The sequence below is a fragment of the Cyprinodon tularosa genome, unplaced genomic scaffold (genome assembly GCF_016077235.1).
Source record: "Cyprinodon tularosa strain WSP-4 unplaced genomic scaffold, ASM1607723v1 ctg10, whole genome shotgun sequence".
In the NCBI taxonomy this organism is placed as follows: domain Eukaryota; kingdom Metazoa; phylum Chordata; class Actinopteri; order Cyprinodontiformes; family Cyprinodontidae; genus Cyprinodon; species Cyprinodon tularosa.
In genome coordinates, this window is record NW_024037782.1 from 2,553,647 (window position 1) to 2,567,586 (window position 13,940).

The 13,940-nt window shown below is 38.2% G+C and overlaps 1 protein-coding gene across 2 annotated transcripts in view; it reads right to left on the minus strand.

Moving 5' to 3' along the window:
- The window catches only part of LOC119794539 (potassium voltage-gated channel subfamily D member 3-like), a 117,857-nt gene that overhangs the window by 23,446 nt on the left and 80,471 nt on the right, over positions 1-13,940 (minus strand). The gene's annotated exons all lie outside the window — the stretch shown is intronic.

Below are 13,940 nucleotides of genomic sequence, written 5' to 3' on the forward strand. Positions count from 1 at the left end.
ATACAGCACTGTGAAATAATGATCTCCCCCCTTACAGTTCTATTTTTTCCTATTTCTTTTGGACAAAGAGAAACTGAGTAAAGAAACAAGGCAATGTTTCAAATGAAAATTTAATCCACTGAAAGAAAACAGCTGTTTTTAAAAAAAACTACAGTATGACAAAGAACCCCCCTTCTGCGCTTACATGAAAGTGCAGAAACTATTTGTTTAAGATAACATTTTATGCTATCATCATCATCATCATCATCATCATCATCATCATCATCATCATCATCATCATCATCATCATCATCATCATCATCATCTCAGTCACAACAAAACTGTTTGTGTTGGTCCCTTGCTTTACAGTCTGAAGAAATACCTGTTGCATAATCTCAGTATGCCTGAGGTCACAAAGAAAAATAATTATCACTCAAAATTCTTTGTTTGGCTTTGTTTAATTTGAGTAACTCTTTTACAATGTTCTCGAATTTTGTTTGATATGGTAATAATAGGATGTTTATTGAATTGTTTTTGTTGTATTCATGTTGTCAAACAGGTTAATTCTACATATTTAGCAGTTATATGGCCTGAGTTTGGCTTCACGCTGTTAAACATCCTCTGTAAATATCTTATTATGGGTCATTCTTTATTTATACATAACTTTCTTTATTAGATATGGTGGGATGGGTTCTTTGGAGATTTTTGTGTTATCAAAAATTATTTTCTCATCTCTTTTTATGGCTTTAGATAAACCAGGTGTTTTTCATTAATTTTCCTCACAGACAGAGGTTATCATATTTCATTTTATATATAGATTGTGCCTGTTTTAGCTTGAATACAGCCACAATGATGAATCCAAAAACTCTTTGTAGCTCATATAAAAAAGCAGTATTTTGTTATACAGAGTAATTCATCCTCACACTATGTGCTCTGCCCTCCTAATGTAGGAAGCAGTAAGTCATCCTGCTTCTGCTCATCAAAGAGGTACTGAAAAGGAACAACGGAAGCAGTCGTGAGAGAAAAGCCAACCTCCATCCATTAATTTCAAATCACAGAAGCTGCCTTATTGAAGGCTGCTTATGCATAATACCTGATAAAACCGCTACAGCGTTCCTTTCAGATCAGAAGAGACAAATTGATCATTATAAAGAAAACATCAAAGTCACAGGTACAAGAACAGGGTCGGAATCTTATCACGTCTTTATTTTTTGGATTAATAAAACTGGATCAAACATTTCTGTTTTTTTTTAGATAAAACCTGAGATTACTGTTTTCTTGTAGCCACAGTCTTAAAATTTGCATAAAACATACCACCACACAAGTACACTGCCAAGAACAATTTCTCGCTCTACATTGTCATTTCAGACTACAAAGGCTGAATTATCCCAGCACCTAATGCAGTGGGGTTTTCTGAGCAGAAATTCAAATTTTAATCATAAGTTGTGAGAGTGCACTGATGAGCAAGAATACAAAACAGTTTAAGAGTGAGAAAGTTTAGATTTCAGAAGGTCTATCCATGATACTTTAGCAAACTATTTAATATATAAAACCATAAGGGCAAATAATGTGCGCAAGTAACAGATTATAAGATGCATGTAAATATCTATCATTGCTTAATTTATATGACTTTTACTTGTTTAATTCTTCTTTATATACCTTTTTTTGAGTTCTCTCTATTTTGTGTTGTGGGCACATTGCAGTGTTTCTGAAAAAACCTTCTGCGGCTCTTGACAGAGTTTTGTAAGGTTTAAAGAAAATGCAAGAAGCTGAGCAAGATCAAAGAAGCATCATTTCAGACTGATAATATGTTTGTGAGTAAGGAAAAGAAGCATATAGAGGAATCTATCTGATCTCTAAACAACAATAATTTCTCCATTTCTTTTAGGTCATGGTGAACTAATACACCAGAACAATAAGCAGAGGCAGTAGGAGTTTTTATTTATTTAATTTTTTTTCAGCTATACAATCTGTATTTTGAAGGTTAAAAAACAATACTAAGAAAATTCCTTATTTTATGGTAAAATGTAAAACATCTATCTGTGGGCTCTGTCTTTTTCATGCAGACATTCTGAATAGGCACTTATGTCTAAGGTAGAACTAGGAAAAAGTGATGTTCCTTTTAAGTTAACATATATAACAATATCAGGAATCATTTTTAAACTACGTATTATAAAGCCAAGATGAAAGCAAATGGCAGCCACTCCAAATGGTCTCAGTCTAGGTCTCCCATTATAAGGAAACCTCCTGAAAACAAAAAGTAGACCCACTCAGAACTGTAAACAAATACTGAGATGCAATAATAATACAATAGCTATCAATAATGTTCAAGCATCATACAAATATTCTATATATAATTGTCATAAAATCCGAGGTAAAACACAGAGGAATGCTGGAATTTCCATTTTTATATATCTATTATTATTCTGTTATTATTGTTCTGATGTCCTTTGTCCATTGGGATTTTTTTTGCTTAAGAAAATAAAACCCTACAGTCCACGTGTGTAGTAAATACTCCATACTTTATATTCATTCTAAATAGCATTCCACTGACATGTTTTATATGTTTATGACATTGATATCGGTCACGTTTCCCTTCACCATCGTCTCATTAGGTATTTCATTTAAAATATAGGAGATGTTTAATAAAGCATGTAAAAACTTGGTATCACACAAAGCTGAACTACTAACCAGGCACAGTTACAATTGTGTATGAAAAAAGCTAATAAGTAAGAGCAGTCTTTTTTGCCTGTTTGTCTTAGTCTGTATTTAATACATTTGAAGTGTCGAGTGCAAAGACACTTCAGGTTTCTTCCTATTAAAAGGGAGTTTTTCCTCTCCACTGTCGCTACAAGCATGCTTAGTGTGAGGGATTGCATTCGAGTCAATGAGTCGATGCAATCAACGGGTTTTCCTTAGATAGAAAACTTTAAATTAATTTGACTTTATGATCTGGTGAACTGTAAAGTGCCTTGGGATCATGTGTTGTGAATTGGCGCTGTATAAATAAGCTGAATTAAAATGAATCAAACTCACATGACACAATCTGAAAAGAGTGAATGGAGATTTTCTCTGTTTGAATCATAGGTGAAATATGTTTTTATATTATAAAGTAAACAGCCTCTCTTTTTTTAAATGCTATGCTATCAATGTTGCTCACACATCTTTACTTAAAGATATCTAATAAAAATTTTTTAATTAAAAATATTTTCTTTACCTGTCTTTCTTGTTCATTTTATTGTATTCGTTAGGAATGACAATCATTGGTAAGAGAAAACAAAATGAGGACTTTTTGTTATCTTTTATCATTTGGGTGAGTGGCGGCCTAGTGGTTAGGGCATTGTGCTTGGAATCCAGAAGTTCTGAGTTCAAGTCGCACTCCCACGAATTGACACTCTGGCTCCCTGAACAAGACCCTCAAACCCACACTGATCCCTGGGAGCTGGCAATGGTTCCATACCTGTAGTTTAAATTACAATACTTAATTTTGTAATAAAAAAACTGAATAAATATAATATGACTACTGTTTTACAAGAGTACATATGAGTTAATATGATAAAGGTGAAGAAACAGCTTCAATTATACAGCTTTCTAAAACCGTACTTAGCAAAGATTCTAAAATGAACCTGAACTGGAACAACTTTGTGTTTTGAACTATGAGTTGTTTCACGACCCCGACTGTTGCTTTTTTTTTTTTTTTTTATCAGTTTCATAAAAGACAATGAGAGAATATAACCTCTCTTTTCATGGCCCTGTATGCAACTCGTTATTACTTGACATGCTGTTATCTTATTCCATTATGCTGTTACTCATTTAGTAAACCTTAAATTAAATAAACAAAAAGCTAAATTAAATTCTAACAAACCAAAATTTTAGAGATTAAAGCCCTAAAATGTCCTGCATTTAGCTAATTAATAAAAAGACAAAAGAGATCACTAGTCATTGTGATCTTCCAATTATATTGTTGGATTTGTGCCCACTAAACCTCAAACTCTCCAAACAGTATCAAACGGGAAAAAGCTAAAAAAAATTAGGACCCACATAAAAAAACAAAACAAAACAAACAATACAAATTTAGAGTATACCCCAAGGTCTGATGTAAGGAAATAAAACTCATATAGTTTTGTTTGAGTAGTTTAGAATTTTTGTTAGAAAGCAAAAGGCTGTTTCTTTTGTGCAATGCATTATGTAAAACTACGTATAATTTATTAAAAATTAATATGTTGTTTGGTTCAAAGTAGATAAACCAAAGCTGAGTAGAGGTAAGCTGCCGGCGCTTGTTAGCATTGTGTGCCTGCTACTTGTTTTGAGTAGAAATACAAAAAAGAATGGTAGTTGTCAAGGGCAATGAGTGCACTACACGTTTTTTGAGTACATTAAGTGTCAAAAGGTCAAATAAGTTTCATAGTCAACTTTCCAAAGCATGCTGTCTTTCATTCATCATCCTCTTTGCAGCAGTTTAACTTGTTTTACTCATGCTTTTTAGAATAAACTCTCAATGTTTAGACCAATTTCAGCAGCCTTCTGGTGGCAGGTTAGTTTGCCCTTCATGTTAGCTGTCCCTTGCTGAGGTAGCCAGGCCTCTAATTTAAACAGTGGCTCATAGAGGTTATGATGGATGGTGCTTTCTTTCCAGTGACAGCAGGTCACACAAACTCATATCCCACATCTCTTATGTGCCTTTCTGTGTAATAACATACATCAGATTGTTTCTTCCTGTTTCTTTCCAGTTTAATCCCTTTCCACCCCTGTTTTTCCTTCGTTCCCTCCTTCTTGTTTTAGTTGTTATCACCTCAACTCCTGTTCCTCTCCTTAGAAATATACAAGGCCAGACAGTGTGCTCAAAATTCAGTATGGCAAGGTCCGCCACTACTGCAGATCCCCTGGAAAAAGTGGTCTACTAACTATTCTTTAACATTTCCCTGTAATTTGCAAACCAGAATAGGTTCAGGTTAGCCAACGAGGTCAGAAAATTACAAAACTGAGAAAACAACAAATTATAACTTTCACACAGGAAATAAAATGTGTCTATAATGTTGCTCTGCTTGCAGGATAAATAATGAATGGTTGTAGTCGTGTTTTCTTTATGTGTTGTGTTATTAAATCAGATTTTTTTTTTTATTAAAAACTGGTATATTTGAAAAGCAAAACAATCCAAGGCTTTAAAAAGTCTCACATTCCTTATATTCTTTGTTGAAGTCTTATTTTTTAATTGGTCTTAATTTTCTTTTTCTCCATGTACCTCAAATGCACAATTCAATTCACTGCTTTATTTGACATATGCTGAAAACCTGCAGCCGGCCAATCCGCTTGAGCGTTTGTGAGTCCACATCACTTGATGATCCATGTGTGGACACAGAGGAGGTAGTGCTATAGTTGTCATGGGAAGAGGACTCTTTTTCAAAACTTGGCTTTAATAAAAACTATTCAATGCTTAGATAAAGTCTGCTCTAAACAGCAGTTTTAAATCTACTGTCGCTATGCACAAAAAAACCCCAACATAAACTGGGAACACTTGATGTACAGGAGATGAAGTCACATTTAGAAAGCACTGTTACTGCTATGCTGCCTCAGAGAGCAAATTGCACATTTACTCCATTAGCCAAACAGATCAGAACCTGCAAACTGTACTGGATGAGTGGAGGTTCTCTGGACTCCCCACATGGTGACCAAACACCACTTGAACAGTGCAAATGGTGCTTCAATCCATGTGTCCTTATTCAGACATCATCGAATGATTTTAACATTTCACCCACCATGCTTGCTGATACAGGGCAGACTGACCTCCCATCACTGTGTTAATGTGTGCTTGTATGGGTGAATGACTGAGTGTAGTGTAAAGTGTTCTCAGGTCCATGGACTTGATATGTGTGTACTGGCCCTTTACCTTCAACAGTCAGTTGCATTATAACAAAGCGGAAGGGATTTGGTTGGACGGCAACTCAGCCAGGAAGAGGTGGCAACATAAATTGAGGAAGCAGGGATCGCAGATGCTTTAGAGCCGCGGTTCTCAAAGTGTGTGGCGCGACCCACTGGTGGGGAATTGAGACGTGACAGGTGGGGCGCGCCAAGTTCCGGTGTGTGTGTATGTGTTGTGTGACTATAAATGTAGAACTTGTGAGAGCAAACTGTCCTTATAGCTGTATGTTGCCGCTTTTTAGACCAATCAAACCCACAAAGTAATCATTACTAGCCTACATGCAGTCTAATTAAAAGAACATTAGATATGAGAAAAATTTCACCTGGAACTGAAGTGCCAAAATAATGATTGACGTGACGTCGGCATATTATTTGTAACGGAATAAACTTTCGCGCCCCAGTGTTGCCAACTCAGCGACTTTGTCGCTATATTTCAGACCCCTCCAGCGACTCTTTTTCAAAAAGGCGACTAGCGACAAATCACGACTTTGGAGCCCTTTTAAAAGGGAAAGACATCGTTCCTTTCTGTCCTCCAGCGGCGGTGCTCCGGGGCCCCCCCACCTCCCCCAAACCCCTTCTCCCCCCTACCCCGGGGAAGTCCCTCTCAGGGCTGCAGTAAGGACACAGCAGTTTACCCTCAGCGTCCAGACTCAAATAAAGCGCACATGCCCGGGGGATTGGGGCGCAGGTTGATCTAATTAACTAAATTTTAAATATTTTATCTTAAATAATAACACTTTTGATTCACACGCCACAGTTCGTTTCGGGTTTGGATGGAGGGGGAGTATCCCTCAGGGGGCAAGAGTGTTGCATTCTTCTTCCCTTTGCCACTCAACCCTTTGGAAGGGGCTTTCAGCTGTTCTTCACTGAAAACAAACATACTTAGGTGGCATTCAACCGGGAACCCCTTTTAAAAGTGCAAGCAAAACGGGCCTTGCAGCCACAATGCAATAAAAAAAGCCTTTTTGCCAAATTTTTCACTTTTTTTCTTTTATTAACAGTTCGGGGGCCACTTTATTTTTTCTATTTTGATTTGAAAAAAAAAATTTTTGGGACCCCGGGCTTTTTAAATTTTTTTTTTTTTGACTTGCTGATTTGAGTAGATAGTTTATTTTAGATCTGTAAAGGACCCAGATATTTTTTTATAATAATATATTTTTTTTTTATCTTTTATTCACATTTTGTTTTTTTTTTTATCCAATGTTCCTATTCTCCTTTTAAAGAAATACATTTGATTAATGGAATTTCGGAAAAAAGGGGTTTTTCTCCCTTTTTTTGAAGGGTTATTTCATTTCCTTTTCAACTGAAAAACACTGCGTCCCCAAATCCTTACCAGATTTTTCCCCTGTTTTAAAGGAGGGTTCCTTTACTTTTTTATGCATCTAGTGGGGGGCGAACAGTATAATTTTTTTTTGTTTTAGTTTTTTTATGTAAAAAACTCACGTTATTTAATTTTTAATAAAAAAAGAAGTTAAAAGCAATCTACAAGGTAGCTAATGATACTAAGGGAGCAAGGGAATTTCATTACACCTATTTGAGGGGATAATTTTTAATTTCTTTTTTTATCACACCTTAGGGTGTGTCTAGGTGTATTTCCATTTCTGATTAATAAATGGTTTGGAAACCCCACCAAACCATCAGTTTCTCATTGGTGCTCTCTGAATAAAGTCTGCTAACTCTACAGAAAGATTTCCCGCACATTTTCTGCCCCCTGCATTCACCATAGACCACAGGGAGTACTTTGCTACCAGATTGATACAACAAAATCTTCTTAGGCAACTTGGCACCATTTTACGGATCAGAGGGAATAGATTAGGGTCATCACGCACATTTATGGTTTTTGGTGTGTGGGCAACGGGAGGAACATTTCATTTTTAAATAAAATAACGATCCATTTTCAAAAAGAACTCAACTCTCTTTAAAGTTAAAGAAGGTAAAAAGGGTTTAAATTTACAAGGACATTTACGGAAAAAAACAAAAAAAAAGGGTGGGTTTTATAGGGAAACTGCATTTGAACTTATTTTGATTTTATTTTTTTTTGCATTTTAAAAAGGCTACCTCCCTTTTTTGATGTGGTCTAAAAAAAATTTTTTTTTAAAAAAGGCATCTATAAATTTGGGTAAAATGGGAAAATCCTAAATAAGGTTTTAAACTGTAACAAATATGAAGAAAATGGAGAATCCCACCCCAAATCGACAAAAACAATTGATACCCCCAAAATTAGAACGAACCCTTAAAGCACTCTTATAAAACACCAAGTTGCAGAGAAGAATTTTTTGAAAAAAAAATCCAACAAAAAAGGGAATTGAGCACTTACAAAGGAACAACAGAGCCCCGACCTCAACCCGTCCAAAAAATTCCAACTTCTAAACCAAAAAAGCAACAAGAAAGCAAAAAAAAAAGAAATTCCCCAACTATGAAATGGAAGATCACCCGTAGTCAAGGAGCGCTTAATTTGGGATATCAAAAAAGTAAACGGGTTTCTCTATGCTCTTTAAGAAGAAAAAGAGGCTGTGTTGAACCCCCTAAATTGCAAATCACACCCACACCGTCCCCGTTTTTTTAAGGGCGCCGTTGAATTTACCCATTACAGCAGATTTTTTAAAAGGTTCCCTATAGAGAATGTCACATTGATAGTTTATATAACAGCAAAAAATCCCGTCTTAAAAAATACTTAAAGTAGCTATCACTTCATTAGGGACCATTCTCTCGAATTCTAACTCACCCCACAGTCATGAACACTCCCTTCATTAAGCGAGGGATGCTGCACAGAGCTTGCCGCAAAGGAAGCAATTTCAAGGTTGCTGAAGAAGAAACAAAAAAAAAAATAGACACAACAAAGGCAAATAAAGTAAAAAAAAATAAAAACTTAACCCTTTCGGGCAGAAAAAGGATTTAAAGGCTCCCCGGGGCCAGACTGCATTTTTACAAACAAGAGCATCGCAGGGGGCATGTTCTTACCAAGTATTCAGAGAAAAATCAAACCCAGCTTGACCACAATCAACAACAATGTTTAGCATCGTCACCTACATAAGTTTTTCCCCCCCCAAGTCTTTAAAGACATATCCTTAAATAATTTCCCATACCAAACCACTTTTTTAAGTACCCTATCCATTTTATTGAGTAAAACCTCCTTCGTCACTTATTACCAAAGGGAAATTTCCCCACAGCAAAAAACTTTATTACTTAAAAAATTTTGGTGTCCAGCTCGAAGAACCCTTAAGGGAACTTTCTATAAAAAGATAGAGGCTTACAAGGACCCGTGGAACAAACTAGAGACAATTGGCCAACCTTAAATTAACAAGACCTTCCGTCAACTCACTAATTCCAAAGCTCCAACCAAGGGATGCAGAAACATTAAAAAATTTTTGCAATTCTTGAACCCTTCAAGATGAAATGCACATTAAATCTAAAAATACAAACGACTGTGAGGAAAATAAAAACTAGCCCAAATTACCTGATGGCTACATTCGCTGGAATAGGAAAAAACCACAGAACCTTGAAAGAAAAAAAATTTCCCAGCTTCAAAGACTTTCCACCTTTAGGGCTAGGGAAGCGGGGTTGCTTGAACCCTTTACTTCACCAAAGCACTCACAGTTTATCCACCACTACAAAAACAGAAACGGGGACCAAACTAAAAAGGCAAGTTTTATACTCAAACGGGACCATGAGGACAAAAAAAGGGGCCAAAAGGGAAAGGATAGCCTCCTTTTCATTCTTAAAATCACAACTCCATTTGGTTTCCCAATTTACTAAAAAAACTGGAAAGAGCGGCAAATTTTTAAGGGGAAATAAACCCTCAGGGGCACTAAACCGGCATAGGAAAAGACTGCCGTACGACATACTTGTAATACATTAAAGGCAGACATCCACTTTCTGCATGACAAAATTATGAAGGAAAGAAAAGGGATCACTACAAAAATGCCCCCCCAAATATCATACAGAAGCTTTGAACTTCCTTTTAGTGAAACAGGGGCAGTACCCAAAATCTATATTTGCCCTAGGGGTTTTTAAAGGGAAAGATTTCACAAACAGAAAAACTGGTTTAGGCTGGCCCCCAAATACACGACATTTTTTCGACCGGAATAAAATTCTCAAAGGCAGATCCTTCCTCAAACTAAAGTTAACAACTATTTTGGGCTATTGGTTTTAAACCAAAGGGGCTCCGGGTTTTGGTACACACCTCCCTCTCTCATAGACCCCCCCCCATTTAACCAAGGTTGCATACCGGAAACCGTCTCATATTCCACATGTGAAACGCCAAAAATTGGAATCATTTTTAAAAGGTTTAAATGAATGCCCACTGCAATTGCGAATTTGGGCTTTTAAAGGATTTAAAATGTGCAAGGGCAATCACCGAGAAATAATAGCGGGGGAAAATGAGCCCCTTTTTCGTTGTCCGACCCCGGGGGGCATAAAGGTTCCCCACCATGTCTGGGTGCTTCAATCATTAAAAATTTTTTCGAGTTGCAGTCAACTCCCTCGTTACCCCCGAGATCATTTGTGTCTGGATCTGACTTCAAAGATGCCCAAGAAAAATGGGATTACAGCAAACCCAAAACTTCGTTTTGGATAAGCTCAAGAACGGGATCAAAAAAAAATCAATTTTACTAAGAAAGCCTTTTCCCTTAAGGAGAGACCCCTTACTGACAACAAACAGCTTCCCTTGTACGCCCCCAGCCATTCAAGGAAGTTTTAAGAATGAAAATTTCAGGGAAATTACATCAATTTAGGGAAAAAGTCATAAAAAGGGGACGAGAATCCATGAAAGGGAAAGGGGGGCGAAAAAAAAGGGACATACCCCCCTCAGGTTATACCTCTAAAAAGCCGACAAGACTGTGGATTTGATTGTTCACAATACAAGGGCCAGTCTTAAAAGATCATCTGTTATGGACCTACTTTTGAACAATCTCAACGGGGGCCCCTTCGCTTCCCGGGTCCATCCCACCGCATTTATTTCGACGTTGAAAAGATGTTTTATCATTTACGTTAAAATCGACCAAATTACCTCGCTTCCCTTTGTGGAAGAAAGGGAAAACTTAGCTGCGGGCCTAGGATACCAAATGAATCATACTTTGGGGGGACCTCCTCACCCTTTTCCAAAAATATGGCTTAAAACATCGGCCACAGCAATAAAGGCCTTTTTCCCCTTTAAATCATTTTTTAAACTTTTTGTTATACGGGGTAGCAAGTGTATTACGAAAGGGCCCTTCACTGGTCAAGAGGGCCAAAAACTTTTTTGCTTCTCTTAGGGTCCACAATTTGGTTAACCAAAAAGCTTTTTTGGAAAACATCCCTCCCTGAAAACCCCCGTGTTAAAGATCTAAACCTTAACTGTGATACTCCCTTCAAGAACGTTGGGTATCCAATGGCATTAACCAACTGCTTTAAGTTAGCATTAATCTGAAAGACCACCCCCCAACACCGACTAATTATCCGGGGTTGCCTCCTTTTACACCCTTTTGGGGTTTAGCCCCCTTTTTTTCTTGTTGAAAAGGGGAGTCGCAGGGAAAAATTGGGAGACTGGAACGAACGGGTGATCCTTTGACAGGGAACTTTGCCCCGTGGAGAAATTGGAAAACACCTTTTCAACATAAAAATTAAACATACCCCATTATCACCTGTATTTTTGGAAAAGTACAAAAAAAGCTGCCCACTTTTCAATGCAACATGTCTGGCATGGACGTGTTCATATTAAACTCATGAAAAAGAAAAAAATCCCCGTGCCTTAGTTATGGCAAACCGTTGCCCAACAAAGGGCTCACAATTCCGATTAGAGCCACAGCTGCATCATCTCAGTGAAAACCATATTGTGCAAAAAAAGGGTTGGAGATGCTGACATAAAGGAGTATTTTGGGCAGATTCCAAAGGTCTACTAGGGTATCCCAAAAATAGCTCGCCGTTTCCACATGTTTGTGGGGCCAACCCTTCCAGAAAATACATAAATACAAATCGGAACAGGGGGATATGTTCCCCCTGACCAAAACCCCAATCATCCTCTAGAGGGGATCCCCGATGAACTAATGTCGACCTGGTTCACTGGCCCCACTTTTTATGGGGAAAGGAAATTTTCCCCTTTTCCCCAAAAGGGGGATTCAAACTGCCTGTGGAGATCCAAAGTAAAGGGGGTCGACCCTAACACGGGAAATAAGAAAAGACCATACGGATCACTTGTTTAAAAATCCGTCCTGGGGCCAGGGGTGTACGTGCAGTGGCACCATCCTTCGCAGGATTAAACAGAGACAAATCAAACATTCTTCAAAAGAGAAGGAAAAACAAAATGCAGATGCGTGAAACAAAGACCCCACAGAGCAAATATATTCAAGGAAATGAGGGTGCTAATAAAGGGGTCTCAACTGCCCCCCCGCACAGCCACCGCCTCAACGCCTTTGTGGGCAAAAAGGGGTGATCAGGGGGGGGAGGACACTCCTGATTCAAAACCCCTTACGAAGTCAAACACCCAGCTATCATTCCAAAGGAACATCACATCACCAGAATGATCATCGCACACTGTCACGAAAAGATTAAACATCAAGGCAAAGGAATGACCATTAATGCCATCAGGGAGAAAGGCTATTGGATATTAGGGATTGGTCGGGCCGTGGCATCTCATATCCGTGTGTGTGTGAAGTGTCGTAAGCTTCGGAGATGCACAGAAGAACAGAAAATGGCTGATCTCCCTCCAGAGCGTGTCGATTCATTCCCCCCCTTTTTATACTGTGGGATGGACTGCTTTGGGCCTTTCTACACAAAGCAGGGGCGAAACACACGTAAAAGATATGGACTTCCCTTCACCTGCTTTTCCTCTAGGGCCATCCATATTGAAATGTTGGAGGATCTTTCAACGGACTCCTTCATAAATGGGATGCGTTGCTTCATTGCCATACGTGGGGCAGTGCGCCAGATTAAATCTGACCAAGGAAGCAACTTTCTGGGCGCTAAAAATGAACTGAAGGAAGCTCTCAAAGAAGTCGACAATGACAGATTGGCAACCTTTCTCTCTGAGAATCAATGTGATATTGTTATGAATGCTCCAGGTTCAAGCCATGTTGGCGGAGTTTCGGAGCGACAAATTAGAACGGTCAGGAGCGTTCTCAACTCCACCCTCTCACTCTCTCCGGGAAATCTTGATGATGCTTCCCTTCGAGCATTCTTCTATGAGGCAATGGCAATAGTGAACAGCCGCCCTCTCACTGTTGAAAATCTCAATGATCCCAACAGCCTCGAGCCACTCACCCCTAACCACCTACTCACCATGAAGTCTACTCCAGCTCTTCCTCCCCCAGGCAAGTTTGTCAGAGAAGACCTGTATGCCAAAAGAAGATGGCGGCATGTGCAATATTTAGCAGAGCAGTTTTGGAGCCGTTGGCGGAAAGAGTATCTGTCCAACGTTGCTGTTAGACAATGCTGGCATGCCCCAAGGAGGAACCTGCAAGTGGGAGATATAGTCCTGATGAAAGACGATGACTTGCCCAGAAATGACTGGAAGTTGTGTAGAGTTATAGAAACTACAGTGGATAGAGATGGTTTGGTTAGGAGAGTAAAGATATGTTTGGGTGACAGAAAGCTAGGCAAAAAAGGTGAACGTCTCACCAAACAGTCAGTACTTGAACGGCCAGTTCAGAAACTGGTCCTGTTACTAGATAACGAATAATAACACATTTCTAGTCATTGGTCCTTTTGTTTGGAAATAATTTGTGTTTTATCTTTCTGTGATCATCAGCCTTCTGTTTTGAAACACCAATGATTTGGTGGGAGTGTAAAGGACCCAGATATTTGTTATAACTAATATATTTTTTTTATATGCTTTTATTCACATATTGTTATTTGTTTTTATGCCTAATGTTCCTGATTCCTCCGTTTAAAGCAATACATTTTGGATTAATAGTGAATTTCGGCAAAAAGGGTTTACGTGCCTTTATTTTGAAGGGTTGATTTCTATTTCCGGTTCAACTGAAAGAAGCACTGCGTGCCTACATCCTTACCAGATGGTTTTGCTGCTTGTTAAAGGACGGTTTCCATTCACATTTTTATATGGCATC